At 38.5% G+C, this 15,632-nt stretch overlaps 1 protein-coding gene across 1 annotated transcript in view; it reads left to right on the top strand.

The window, feature by feature from the left end:
* tgfbr1b (transforming growth factor, beta receptor 1 b) overlaps positions 1–15,632 on the top strand; it is a 189,247-nt gene that overhangs the window by 138,917 nt on the left and 34,698 nt on the right. The window lies entirely within an intron of this gene.

Genomic DNA, 15,632 nt, shown 5'->3' with positions numbered 1-15,632 from the left:
ATGCACAAATGTGAGCTATGTACAAATGTGAGCTCTGTTGATGTTTTTGACTTGTTAAAGTGCTAATCAGGCATATTTGGTCAGTGCATGACTGCAAGCTAATCGATGCTAACATGCTATTTAGGCTAGCTGTATGTACATATTGCATCATTATGCCTCGTTTGTAGGTTTATTTGAGCTCATTTAACCTATTTTACTTATGTCCTCTGTGTATTTAATTTATATTTGCATGTTTCATGACATATCTGTGTGTAATATTAGCTGCATTTCTGATAGTTCTTTGTGTTCCGTCATAGACCACAGCAAACGTTACCCAGCTTGCAAAGATTGTCATAAATCCATTAGAAGAAGAAAGCCTGCCGTTTCCTTTAACTTGGACACACACATCTATACCTTTCCAGGAGTTATCTCACCCTCCGAGAAGCCTCTGTTTTATTCATGTTTTCCAATGTTGCAAAAATGTGTAGAATAAATATTATTACACATGGTTATTTTGATAGTAGGCTAATACTAATATAGACACATCATGTGTTGCTTTCATTGTAAGACTTACGTATATAAGGCTTTTATTTTTTGGCGGCTCCGGACAGATTTTCTTTGTATTTTTGTTACAATATGGCTTTTTCAACATGTTGGGTTGCCGACCCGAGTACTAGAACAGTGTTTTTCAACCAATGTGCCGCGGCACACTAGTGTGCCGTGAGATACATTCTGGTGTGCCGTGGGAGATGATCTAATTTCACCTATATGGGGTATAAAATATTTTTTGCAAACCAGTAATTATAGTCTGCAAATTATGTGTTGTTTTTGAGTGTCGGTGCTGTCTAGAGCTCGGCAGAGTAACCGTGTAATACTCTTCCATATCAATAGGTGGCTTTGTAGATGTGGGAAACAGCGGGAGGCAGCGTGCAGGTAAAAAGGTATCTAATGCTTAAACAAAAAATAAACAAAAGGTAAGTGCCCCTAAGAAAAGGCATTGCATCTGAGAGAAGGCTGTGCAGAACGAAACTAAAACTGAACTGGCTACAAAGTAAACAAAAACAGAATGCTGGACAACAGCAAAGACTTACTGGGGAACAATCGACAATCTCCCCACAAAGAAGGATAAAAACAAAGTAGATGCAGGAAATATCTAAGGCTGCAGCTAACGATTATTTTTCTATCGATTAATCTATAGATTATTTTTTCGATTAATCGGTTAATCTATAGATTATTTTTTTTCGATTAATCTATAGATTATTTTTCCTTTTACCGATTATTTTTTTATTCAAAATGAAGATGAAAAAATAAATGTAGGCCCGTTTTTTCAAAAGGCATGGCTTTTATTTACAAAAAAAAAGAAGTATGGCCACCCAGTCAACATTGACAACAACATGACTAAATATTCTGTAACAATGTAAACATTTAAAACTTTTAAAATTTAACAAAATTAAAAGTAGCTTATTTGCTTTTTAATGTGCAAATATAAGAGTCAACATCCAGTGCAAATCTTAATATTCTGCAATAGTATAAGCATTTCAAAAGTAAAAGTATTGCTTATTCTGCTTTAAAATGTGCAAAAATAAAGATAAACATCCAATACAAAAAAGTGCAAAATGAAATATTCTGTAACAACAGTGTAAACATTTCAACAAAAGTGAAAGTATTGCTTATTTGCTAAAATGTGCAAAAATAAAGATAAACATCCAATACAAAAAAGTGCCAATCTAAATATTCTGGAGCACTGTAAACATTAAGTATTGCTTTTACAATGTGCAAAATAAACATCCAGTCCAACACAGTACACAATAACCAATTCTACTCATTCCAGTGAGTGTCTAACAGTTGTAATGAAGAAAGGTTAGCATGTCTACATGCTTTGGTTCTTTTCTTATTTACAATAGTCCCAGCAGCTGAAAATAGGCGCTCAGAAGGGGTCGATGTGGCTGGAACTGAGAGGTAATTAGCCTTCACCTCAAGCCATGATTGCGAGTGAGCTGAGCTGCAGTTTAAGTTTCTAGAAGGTCAACGGGCTCATAGTGATGTTACTAGTAGTTGACTGGGAGGTGTTTATTATCATTTGGGGAGAGTCCGCTGCCTGATGCTCACCTGCTAAACACCTATCTGCTCCACGCTGAAGCGCTGACTACATGCGCTATGAATACGCACTGCTGATTGGCTGATAATGCTTCGTGTGTACCAATCAGATGGTTGTGTGGGTGGGACAATGCTGCGTGTGTACCAATCAGATGGTTGTGTGGGTGGGACAATGCTGCGTGCTGAGACAGAGGCAGACGGAGCAAAGCAGCTTGCTAAGACTTTAGCTTAGAAACTCGTTCGGTACACCCCCGTACCGAACCGAAAGCCCCGTACCGAAACGGTTCAATACAAAACACGTACCGTTACACCCCTAGCAGATACAAATGACACATTCATGTTTTTGTGTAATGATGACAACGTATGCTCGCGCGGACGATTGACTAGTTGATGGTTTTCTTTCAAATGTTCGTTCATAGCCGTTGTGCTGCTATGATAGGCCATTTCTGCTCGACACAGTGTGCATACAACAACATTATTAGGCCGTTTATTGAAATACTCCCACACTTTTGACCACTTTTGGCATGCTTTTCCCCCCTCGCTCGCACCGCTCGCATCGTCTTCTTTGATCGTCTGCTTTGCGCTTCGCCATGACGGTAGTGTGACGTCATTATGCGACGCGTCGACGCACAAAAACGGCGTCGACGTATTTACGTAACCGATGACGTCGACTACGTCGACGCGTCGTTTCAGCCTTAGAAATATCGCTCAAAGGAAGACATGAAACCGCTACAGGAAAATACCAAAAAAAGAGAAAAAGCCACCAAACTGGAGCGCAAGACAAGAACTAAAACACTACACACAGGAAAACAGCAAAAAACTCCACATAAGTCACGGCGTGATGTGACATGTCGTGACAGTACACCTACATTGAGACAAGAGCTATACTGATGCATGGTTGGTTATGGTTTAATGTCGTATCCAACAATTGTGACAACGACTTTTTACTGTCAACTGAGTTTCGTTTTTTGATGATATCTGCTGGTGGTGTGCCTCTGGATTTTTTTCAACGCAAAAAATGTGCTTTGGTTCAAAAAAGGTTGAAAAACACTGTACTAGACCAACACTAGACCACTTTTAAAGGATATTCAAAATTATCATTTTTTTCAGCCTTAAATCGGAAAACATTTGAAAATGACAACCTCGATGTTACATGAATATAATAACATCAAGACTTCCCTTTTTTAGAAGTATTTTAATGTGTGTGAGTATATATTTTATGTTTTTATTCCAAGGCAAACACATCTTTTAGTGGATTAATGAAGTTTTATCTATCTAATAAAACCACTGGAACACAGCAGCCTTGGTTAAAATGTAACACACTATTGGGCTCTGTTTCGTTTGTTTAGTCTGTGTCTCTAAAAGCTTTGTCTTAGATTGTCATGTGCACTGTAAGACGATGGCCTTGCCAGCCTGCCATTTCATATTTCCCCCAGCATGTCCGATGCACTGTACGCTTGTATAATCGCACGCACTAAGCAAGTTGTGTAACGAACGATCAGTGTATGAGTGTCATTGACAGTGATTGTTGTAAGGCTTTGAAGATTCAGGTGTTTTTTTGTAAAAGAAGATGAATTCAAACTACAGCTGGGCGGTATACTGGTTTTATAGTTAATTATCGGTATAATTTAGACAGCGGTATATATTTGAGACAATACCGACATACTGGTATGTTCTCTACGCCTGACGGGCGGAGCACAGGGCACTCCCTTTGGCTCAACCCCGCGTCTTTGATGCACAACCACGCACCAAAACAAACTTATTGAAAGAATATGGTGCACCCGTGCCGACTTCTCCACTATCGAGTGATGTAATGATTTGGTCAGTGACTGCATTTGGCTTTTGGTGAGTGACGACAGCTTTATTTTGAACATGCACCAATTTGCTTGAGAACCTAATATCTCTCCTTGTAGCGACTTTAACACAGAAAAGTAAAGTGCAACCACTTTTTCGATAAAACATTTCCGTTGTCCGTCGCGTCCTTTGTGGCTTTACGTTTTTGCATTTGTTGTGGCTTTTGCAGTCGTGCTGTAGCTGAAAGTTGTGTTGTAATTTATGACATTGTCGCGTTTGCATTTGTTGTGAATTTTCCCGGCCATCGTAGGCATCCACCATTCTTGGTGATGCCGCGTGGACAGACACCCCTATTAATCGATATTGATTTATATTCCTAAGATTCAACATCGATCTGTACTTGGCAAGTTTGCCTTCCAGAAGATAGATATCGATCCAAGAAATGTTTCAAAGATAATCGATTGATTTTAACGATACCACAAAAAGGAAAACATTGGATTTAGGAACGTCAAACTTAATGTAAAGTTTCACACTTTTAATGATAAGGTCGCTAAATGTTAAGTCTATTTTCCCATCTGTGGCGTCATCAAAACAAAAATGGCGAATACCTACGGTGGTGGAGAAAGGTTATAACAAACACCAATGGCACAAGACAATATCATAAATTACAACACAAAAACTTTCAGCTAGTGCACGATTGCAAAAGCTAAGACAAACACAAATGACACAACACACTAATATAAATACAATACAACTTAAAGCCACAAAATATGTGACCGACACAGCGGGACTTCCGGAACTCAACACGAAGTGACAACAACTAACAGCCAAGGAAAAGTAATTTAATCAGAAACAAATAAATACAAGAAATGGCTTAAGGAGGCTCCATAAATTAAGAAGCAAGGGGCCAACACCATCAACAGGGCTGAAGGGGCATACATACTTCCGCAGAGAACAGATACCGTATGGCCGAGTCGGGGAACTTTATTTAGCAGGAATATTCATCCATCTTGCTATGGTCTGGATAGCCTGCTGATCCTGAGCCAGAGCGGGATGGATGGATATATATATATATATACAATATCTGGGTATTTTTTCTAATAATGTCTATACTGTAAACCTTGAGTTGTTAAAGTTCAAGTGCACCTCTCTCCTCAAGTGTGCATGTGAGTGTGTATGAGTGGATGTGTGCCTGTATTAAGGGCTTGCGTGAGCAAAGTATGACTGTTAAATGTGATTTTAACTGTAAAATTCAATAAAATATATTTGCAAAAAAAAAAAGAAATAACCTGAATTTTGGAACCCTCAACTCCAGTGTCCGCCAGTATTAATTTCACAGTCACAATAGTTACTGAACCAAATTCAACTCACTAAATCTTTTCGGATCGTATCGCTCTTATAAAAAAATGAATCAATTTTGGATGATCACTAATCGTTAGACCCCTACAGCTTAATCATTAAACCCCTAATATGGAAAAGTCATGAGGAGTTAGTTGCTGCTCTAGTCCCAAGCATGCCTTTCAGGGTTGTGCCTATACATCAATACGTCGCTATGAGACACGAGACAATCAATATTGATTAGAAAAAATGTTCAATAAGGTAATCGATCAACAATCGCTTTTTTGCAATACTGGCTTCTTTCAACAACAGCAATAACATTTTTTCCTCCACACTCAACTGTCCTCTCTCACCAGTACCAACACACACAAGCACACACGGCTGTGCCAATGACGCATTCATGGCCAAAGAGACAATCGTCATAAATCTAGTACTACACTTAACTGACAGGTTGCCACGGTATATAACCTACAGAACAGTACAAAAGACCCATTAGTTGAGTAAAAAAAAAATGTTGAAGGATGTTTGGCAAGTCTTTATTTCTGAACAAGCAGAGTAAGCTATTTTGTATTAAACTCGCTGGTACCAAAAGCTTATTTGTAAATGTTCTTTGCTTATTACACTTTGAGTAAAAAGAAAAGCTCTTTGTTGTGGGAAATGTGTTAGAGTTCAGTCTAATGTGTCTTCACTTTGTTAGATGAATGCTGACAAGTAGATTTTGTTCAAAATAAATCCTGTTATTAATTATGCATTATGCCTGTTGGCAATCTTTGCATAATGCATAATTAATATTTTCACATCATAATAGATTGTAATGGAATAAATGGTATATACCGTATTTTTCGGACTATAAGTCGCAGTTTTTTTCATAGTTTGGCCGGGGGTGCGACTTATACTCAGGAGCGCCTTATGTGTGATATTATTAACACATTACCGTAAAATATCAAATAATATTATTTAGCTCTTTCACGTAAGAGACTAGACGTATAAGATTTCATGGGATTTAGCGATTAGGAGTGACAGATTGTTTGGTAAACGTATAGCATGTTCTATATGTTATAGTTATTTGAATGACTCTTACCATAATATGTTACGTTAACATACCAGGCACGTTCTCAGTTGGTTATTTATGCCTCATATAACGTACACTTATTCAGCCTGTTGTTCACTATTCTTTATTTATTTTAAATTGCCTTTCAAATGTCTATTCTTGGTGTTGGGTTTTATCAAATACATTTCCCCAAAAAATGCGACTTATACTCCAGTGCGACTTATATATGTTTTTTTCCTTCTTTATTATGCATTTTCGGCCGGTGCAACTTATACTCCGTAGCGACTTATACTCCGAAAAATGCGGTAAGTTTGTGGTGTAAAACGTGTATCAAGGTATTACCGAGATTGTCAAAATACCTGTGGTGGTGGGGACGTGCTTAGGAGCATGGTCATCATGACGTCATCGCTTAATTTGCTATGACGATATGATTTTCTTTAAATAGGCTCAAAATGTATACATAAATTTAAAAACAAATATTATTGTAGTATAACATTATTGTACAATGTATTTGGTTGAGAATCTTTTCAAGTGTCTAGAGCATGGGTCACCAACGCGGTGCCCGCGGGCACCAGGTAGCCCGTAAGGACCAGATGAGTAGCCCGCTGGCCTGTTCTAAAAATAGCTCAAATAGCAGCACTTACCAGTGAGCTGCCTCTATTTTTTAAATTGTATTTATTTACTAGCAAGCTGATCTCGCTGTGCTCGACATTTTTAATTCTAAGAGAGACAAAACTCAAATAGAATTTGAAAATCCAAGAAAATATTTTAGACTTGGTCTTCACTTGTTTAAATAAATTCATTATTATTTTTTTACTTTGCTTCTTATAACTTTCAGAAAGACAATTTTAGAGAAAAAATACAACCTTAAAAATGATTTTAGGATTTTTAAACACATCTACCTTTTTACCTTTTAAATTCCTTCCTCTTATTTCCTGACAATTTAAATCAATGTTCAAGTAATGTTTATTTTTTTTATTGTAAAGAATAATAAATACATTTTAATTTAATTCTTCATTTTAGCTTCTGTTTTTTCGACGAAGAATATTTGTGAAATATTTCTTCAAAGTTATCATGATTAAAATTCAAAACAATTATTCTGGCAAATCTAGAAAATCTGTAGAATCAAATTTAAATCTTATTTCAAAGTTTTTTGAATTTCTTTTAAAATTTTTGTTCTTGAAAATCTAGAAGAAATAACGATTTGTCTTTGTTAGAAATATAGCTTGGTCCAATTTGTTATATATTCTAACAAAGTGCAGATTGGATTTTAAACTATTTAAAATATGTCATCAAAATTCTAAAATTAATCTTAATCAGGAAAAATTACTAATGATGTTACATAAATTATTTTTTTAATTTTTTCAAAAAGATTCGAATTAGGTAGTTTTTGTCTTCTTTTTTTCGGTTGAATTTTGAATTTTAAAGAGTCGAAATTGATAAACTATGTTTCAAAATTTAATTGTCATTTTTTTCGTGTTTTCTCCTCTTTTAAACCATTCAATTAAGTGTAAATATCATTAATTATTAATAATAACATAGAGTTAAAGGTAAATTGAGCAAATTGGCTATTTCTGGCAATTTATTTAAGTGTGTATCAAACTGGTAGCTCTTCGCATTAATCAGTACCCAAGAAGTAGCTCTTGGTTTCAAAAAGGTTGGTGACCCCTGGTTTAGAGGCTTTTATTTACTTTTTTTTACTATAAACGACTGGCAACAAATCTTGCATCGATTCCTGGTGATATTGTAGAATGTACTCGTGTTTAGAGACTACTCCTGTCCATCGCTTGTCCCCGGCGAAAAGCGAGTTGCAGCGAGCGTGACGTCACACTTGAGTCATGCTGCTGCTCCAGTTGGACGTTTTCTCCTTAAAAGCTGCCATTCTCCTCTTAATATTTGCAAATTTTTGGGATATATTAAAGTTACGTCTACATCACACGACTGTCTGGATTGCAGTCAGCCTATCGCCTGCCTCTTGTTCACATTCGGCACTGGTCGTTTTCCGGTTGCCAAGTTTTCGGTCCATCACATGTCAATAGTGCACACATATCAATCAATGTTTACTTTAGGGCTGCAACTAACGATTCATGTGATAATCGATTCATTTGTCGATTATTACTTCGATTAATCGATTAATAATCGGATAAAAGAGACAAACTACATTTCTATCCTATCCAGTATTTTATTGAAAAAAAAACAGCATACTGGCACCATACTTATTTTGATTATTGTTTCTCAGCTGTTTGTACATGTTGCAGTTTATAAATAAAGGTTTATTTTAAAAAAAAAAAGTTAAAAAAATAAAATAAAAACTCTGCGCATAGCATAGATCCAACGAATCGATGACTAAATTAATCGGCAACTATTTTAATAATCAATTTTAATCGATTTAATCGATTAGTTGTTGCAGCCCTAGTTTACTTATATAGCCCTAAATCACAAGTGTCTCAAAGGGCTGCACAAGCCACAACGACATCCTCGGCTCAGATCCCACATAATGGGTTATATATATATATATATATATATATCTATTCATAATGTAGTGATCTGCTGGTAGTAATGTTTCATGTTCGTGTGGTTTTTATTTTATGTTAATTTTTCCACTGATCACAAACACACCGTCCGTGGCTGAAAAAGCCACGGATTGGCGTAGAATGAGATGCAAGTGTTATGTGTCTGGGGAAGCACGGAGATGCAAGTGTTTGCGTGGGCGGTCAAACCTGTTGAAATTAGGCCGGTTTGAAGCATAAGATTGGCAATAAAGGTTAAAAGTAGCGTCTGACTTTGTGTAGCTTATTTCGGAGGATACAATACATTATATTAATTTAATTTGTTTTTACGTTAAAAACAATGCTATTTTCAAGGTGTGGCGGCAATGATATCGCGTTGGCAGTTCACCACATTCAGTTAAATTAAGGGGAAAAACTGTGTATATTATATGACCAAATTAGAGCTTCAGCTATTGAATATTTTAGTAATCGAGTATTCTATCGAATATCCCGATCGATTAATCAAGTAATCGAATAAATCATATTTTTGCTTAATTAATTACTCAGTGGCCTTGTGGTTAGAGTGTCCGCCCTGAGATCTGTAGGTTGTGAGTTCAAACCCCGGCCGAGTCATACCAAAGACTATAAAAATGGGACCCATTACCTCCCTGCTTGGCACTCAGCTCCCGCTGGACGGTTGCTTTGATGTTCTTGAGGGCAGACTGTTTTTGAGAGGATGTTGGATCACTGAGGTGGGCTTTGTGCAGACGATGTTTTTCCTGGAGAAGATCTCTGATGTGATTATCGTTCTCATCAAACCAGTCCTGTTGCCTGCGGGCTGTAGGTCCTACTGCATTGAGAGCAGCAGTGTAGATGGTGTCTCTGAACGCAGCCCAGTCCTCCTCGAGATTCCCTGAGGGTTTCAGGTCCTGCAGTTTGCTGTTGAGCTCTTCAGTCAGGGATTGCGTGACAGAGGCATTGGTGAGCCTGGAAACGTTGAAGCGCTTCGGAAATTTGGAACCTTGAGGCCTTCTGGGAGGATGGATCTTGATGTTCAGCTTAGACACAAGGAGCCTATGGTCAGTCCAGCACTCTGCACCGCACACCGCCTTTGTAACCCTGACATCCTGTCTGTCCCTTTGCCTCACGATGACATAGTCCAGTAGGTGCCAGTGTCTTGAGCGGGGATGCATCCATGAGGTCCTGTTGCGCTTTGGGAGGCTGAAAACTGAGTTGGTGATCAAGAGCTCATGTGCCGCACAGGTCTCCAGCAGAAGGATGCCATTGCTGTTACAGCTGCCCATGCCATGTTTGCCGAGGACTCCTTCCCATGACTTGTGATCAGTGCCGACCCTGGCATTGAAGTCACCGAGGATGATGAGCTTGTCTGCCCTGGGCACTGCCGCGATGGTAGCGTTCAGGTCTTCATAGAACCTCTCCTTCACATCGTCTGTGTTCGTCATCGTGGGGGCATAGGCACTGATGAGTGTGGCAGAGTGTTTTCCTGGAAGAGGCAGGCGCAGCGTCATCAGGTGGTCACTGACACCTTTGGGAAGTGCAGCCAGCTTACTGACCAAGTTGGATTTAATGGCAAAGCAAACTCCTGCCTCACGCCGCTCTGCTTCAGTGCGGCCTATCCAGAAGAACGTATAGCCAGCACCAGTCTCTGTCAACTGTCCCTCTCCAGCTAGACGTGTCTCGCTGAGAGCAGCGATCTGGATGCCGTACCGGTCCAGCTCTCTGGCGATCAGGGCAGTTCTCCTCTCAGGTCTTGATAGGTCACCAGCCCTATCAAGAAGTGTGCGCACATTCCATGCGCCAAGGGTGATCGGTGTCACCTTTTTCTTTTTTCCTTGTTTCTTACCGCTGGTAATGGGACTCCTGCCAGCTGCGGCTAGCTGGCCAGGAAGAGGTGAGGCAGGCAATTTTTGGGGCACCTTTTCTATCCCGTTCCTCATGCCAGGAGGTAGGCAGTGCATTCCTAAAGAGGGCTGCCTAGTCGCTCGGGGGGCTGCCGAAGTCCAGTGCTGCCTCAGTCATTGGACAGCGACCCTATGGCCCGAGCCGCCTGCGTGCGAGTTTGTGACTATGGCTTCCAGTGAAGTCCACACCTGCCACTTGGCCACGTGCCCGACGCCGCAGGACTTGGGTGAGGGTGGGGGAGATTGCGGGGGTTGTGTGTGTGTGAAGTCATGACTTGCGTGGTGCATTGGATTTAAGTGAGGGTGGGTTGCGCAGCGCCGACCTCACTCTCTCGCCCGAGTCCACCTGTATCCAGTGGCAAGACAGAGTCGAGACGGCTGGAGATGGATCCAGGTGCAGTGGATGGCCTGGACACATTATAGCATAACACATCCAGCCCATAGCGCTCCACATAGCCTGCTGGTGTCGCCATTCAGCCCGTTGAACCTCTGAGGGTTTCTTCCGCGCAGTCAGCCGAGAACCAGTCTTCTATCCCAGTGTGCTGGCTAGGCTAGGCACCACGGGAAGTGCCATACAGGCATGCAGGAGGACCAGGACTATCAGTAGGGATATTTCCTTAGCTAGAGGACCCTTGCTGAGGTAAGGTGCTACCTCTCTACAGCCTGCGGTGGTAGTTTAACATCATACCCAGGACTTCAAACAAATTCACCAGTAATTAGTTGCTTATTAACATGCAAATTAGTAACATATTGGCTCTTAACTAGTCATTATTAAGTACTTATTAAATTCGGCATGGCCTTATTATAACCCTAACCCTAACCCAGAGGTGTCCAAACGTTTTCCACTGAGGGCCGCACACGGAAAAATTAAAGCATGCGGGGTCCATTTTGATATTTTTCATTTTCAAACCGTAACAAAATATATGGATTTTTTTTAAAAAAAATTTACCTTCAGGGCTCTCGGGGACCATAAAGGGTCTAAGTCATTAAAATGTTAAAAACAACTCAAATTATTGTATTTTTTTTTAATTTAACGCTTACAGTACATCTCTACAGTATATCAACTTCAGGTTGATGTAAAGTTAAAAAAAAAAAAAAAAGGTTTCATACCTTTTCTGTCAAAGACAACTTTGTGTTTTATAATAAAACTGAAATATGCAGTATTTCCCCCACTGCCCAAAACATTCCGAAAGCAATGTTTGATGTGGAGTAATTAGAGCCTTAAAAAGATCAATAATGCAGGACACCATTTATTTTAATTCATTATTATTTTTGAGTAATCACAGTGAAAAGATAAATAAAATCCCATTAAATATATTTGGGATCCACTAGGTGCCCCACTCATAAAGTCATACATTTGTATTAAGGTTTTTTTTACTTTCAACACTTAAGTTACGAGATCAAGTTCAGATCTATCTGTCGATTTTACATTTCAACTATTATTTTGTTTGTTTTTATGCTCTTTTGTCAAAGAAAGGAGCCTTGAATAGGTCAATAATTCATTATAACATTTTTTTTTTTTTTTTTGGGGAGCAATGGCAAAAAAAGAAAAATAAAGAGACAAAAGAAAAATAAACAGCCTGCATGGCAGCTTTGTGTCAACATTGCAACTCATTCCACTTTTTTTAATGTTTTTTTTTAATTTTTGCATTAGCATTTCCAGAATGTGTCGCGGGCCGGTAAACAATTAGCTGCGGGCCGCAAATGGCCCCCGGGCCGCAATTTGGACACCCCTGCCGTAACCCTAACCAAATAACTCTAAATTAAGTCTTTGTTACTTAGAATATGTTCCCCTAGTGTCCAAAAAGCTCTAAATTAAGTCTTTGTTACTTAGAATGTGTTCCCCATACTAAAGTGTTACCAAAAACCTATAACTTTGTCTTGAATTTGAAAAAAAAAAAAAACATTTTATTTTTCACTAAAGAAGGGTTTGGTGAATGCGCATATGAAACTGGTGGGGTTCGGTACCTCCAACAAGGTTAAGAACCACTGGTCTAAAGTGACCCATCAGAAAGGAGGGGAGTTGTTGGGCTTTGTATTCAATGCTTGCTCCTAAGTGCCTAAAGGGTAGAACAGCGCACGTGAGTACAAAAAGAGTGTTTTTACACGTGACAAATTTTGCACTGTTTTGGCGCCATATTTCAGCCTATGCTTTGTAGTTTTTAGAGTCCAAAGTAGGACTTAGCAGTCTTGGGTACTTTTGTGTTTGCTTTTTATAGTTTACCTTTTGACTTTTTATCTTGCCTCAGTTCTTTTTTTCTTTTTTTTTAAAGGTGTTTTCCCTCTGAGCATGTATTAAAATATGATGTGTAAAATCACTCTCAGGTGCCTCTTATTTGTCAGGACAAGTTATTTTATTGTCTAGACTGGTGAGGCATGTTTGTGTCTGCTTTTATGGGACGCACAGAATTCCGTGACTTGTTTGTCCGGATGTTGAGTCCGAGCAGATCAGTGTCATCTGGCTTTTATTAAGTTGTCTGCTGTCTTTGTCCGATGACCCTGTGGTCTTGTTTTTTTTTTTTTTTTTGGCGAAAAAGTCAGCTTATCACTCAAAAATTTACCTCTCTATTATCCCTGAAGTTTTAACCATTTGGGAAATGTGATCTAATATAAATTTTCATTTTTTTCCATCAACTAACTCATTCTATTTCTCCCCTAACATTACAATTGAGATTTGATATGTAAATGTAAGTTATCAATTAATAATTTCATTGGACATATGTTTACATTGATAGACATATTACATTGGTTGGTTTAGGAGTTATGCTTGAATACATATTTTATTGCTTTTTTCGCATTATCTCAGGATTCTAAGAAGATTACTGTCACATTGTGTAAAAAACAAATTTTTGTGTTTGCACACCTTACAGAAGCACATGTTTTTAGTAGTATACAATGTCTTTACAGTAGTTGAGACGATTTGTTAGAATTATGTTGCAGTGATTGTTATTCATGTGGCTGTTTCTAAATCCCAGAGGTCATTAAAGGCACCTTCGGCATCACTATGTATCAGTGAATGGCACAAGACAAAGAAGTGTGCATTGTGTTTTAGGCCAGTGTTTGTACAGTCGTGTGCTGTGAGATACAGTCTATGCCGTGGGAGATTGTCATTTCACCTATTTGGGTTAAAATAGTCTGCAAATTATGTGTTGTTGTTAAGTGTCAGTGCTGTCTAGAGCGCGGCAGAGTAACCGTGTAATACTGTTCCATATCAGTAGGTGGCAGCAGGTAGCTAATTGCTTTGTAGATGTGGGAAACAGCGGGAGACAATCTGCAGGTAAAAAGATGTCTAATGCTTAAAAATAAACCAAAGGTGTGTGCCCCTATGCAGAACAAAACAAAAACTGAACTTGCTACATAGTAAACAAAAACAGAATGCTGGACGACAGCAAAGACTTACTGTGGAGCAAAGATGGCATCCACTATGTACATCCGAACATGACATGACAATCAACAATGTCCCCACAAAGAAGGATAAAAACAACTGAAATATTCTTGATTGCTAAAACAAAGTAGATGCGGGAAATATCGCTCAAAGGAAGACATGAAACTGCTACAGGAAAATACCAAAAAAAGAGAAAATGCCACTAAAATAGGAGCGCAAGACAAGAACTAAAACACTACACGTAGGAAAACAGCAAAAAACTCAAAATAAGTCACAGCGTGATGTTACAGGTGGTGACAGTACACCTACTTTGAGACAAGAGCTATATTGATGCATGCTTGGTTATGGTTTAAAGTCATATCCAACAATTGCAACGACTTTTTACTGTCAACTGTGTTTTGTTTTTAATGATTTCTTCTGGTGTTGTGCCTCCAGATTTTTTCAGCGCAAAAAATGTGCCTTGGCTCAAAAAAGGTTGAAAAACACTGTTTTAGGCAAGGGGTTCTTAAACTATTTGAGACCATCGACACCTTACAGGAAAGAACATTTTACACTGAGCCATTTATATAATAAGCCGATTTGAAATAAAATATAAACAAATTGCAAACTGCATTTCATGCCATAGTAATTCTTTATATTTCAAACATTCCAACTTAATTAAGTCAGACTTGTTTTATGGAAAGAAGTCATCGTTGATATCACAGGCTGTTATGTGTCTGCCCTAATGATTATTCAAAGCGCATGTCTCATTAGGTGTGTTGTTTTGGTCAGCCATGTCTGATGCATCATTGAACTCCATACTACGCTCTCCTCTTTGCCCAGGGGAAAACACAGAAAAAATAATTAGTTATGAATAAATGATGACTTCATTTGTTCAGTGCTGACAATAAGAGACTTTCTGTGTGCGTGAAAAAGAATGAATGTATAGCTGAGCGATGGGGAGAGGGGATAATTAGGTGTGTTTTATCTGATTAATCAAACAAAATAATTGATAGTTTTTCTCTATATAGGATAGCTTACTTATGACACGCACGGGCGATTAAAGCCACACTGATTCTGATTCTCCATGTACGCAAGTAGCCACGTGTACATAGGCAAAATGTGTTTAATCTGATCATAATTCAGATTACAATGTTACTGTGTACATGGACCCCAAAAATGATATGATTATGGCGTGCGTTTTTATGTATCACGCCTTAAATCGTAATATTTTATTTTGACATGCGCAGCACATAGGGTAAACAGAAGTAGAAGAAGAAGAAGCAGTGACTTCCAGTGTAAACAAACATCCATACATCCATCTTCTTCCGCTTATCCAAAATCTTGCGGCGGGGGCAGCAGCCTAAGCAGGGAACCCCAGACTTCCCTCTCCCACATAGCTAGTGTGCGCTGATTTTTATAATTAAACACACATCTTTGTAGATGTAATATTGCTGTTTTGAGTTGAAATAATTGAAAAGTTGAAATATAAATACATTCCAACATTTGCTCAACGCAATGATTGTATTTGTTTGCATGGGTCAGTTTTTTAGTACAAAGTGTATTTGTACTCAAATTATAGTTAAGTAAAAAAATAT

This window comes from Entelurus aequoreus, linkage group LG15, assembly GCF_033978785.1.
Source record: "Entelurus aequoreus isolate RoL-2023_Sb linkage group LG15, RoL_Eaeq_v1.1, whole genome shotgun sequence".
NCBI classification, from domain to species: Eukaryota; Metazoa; Chordata; class Actinopteri; order Syngnathiformes; family Syngnathidae; genus Entelurus; species Entelurus aequoreus.
The sequence above is the reverse complement of the archived record's forward strand: the minus strand, read 5'-3'. Positions and strand labels throughout refer to the sequence as shown.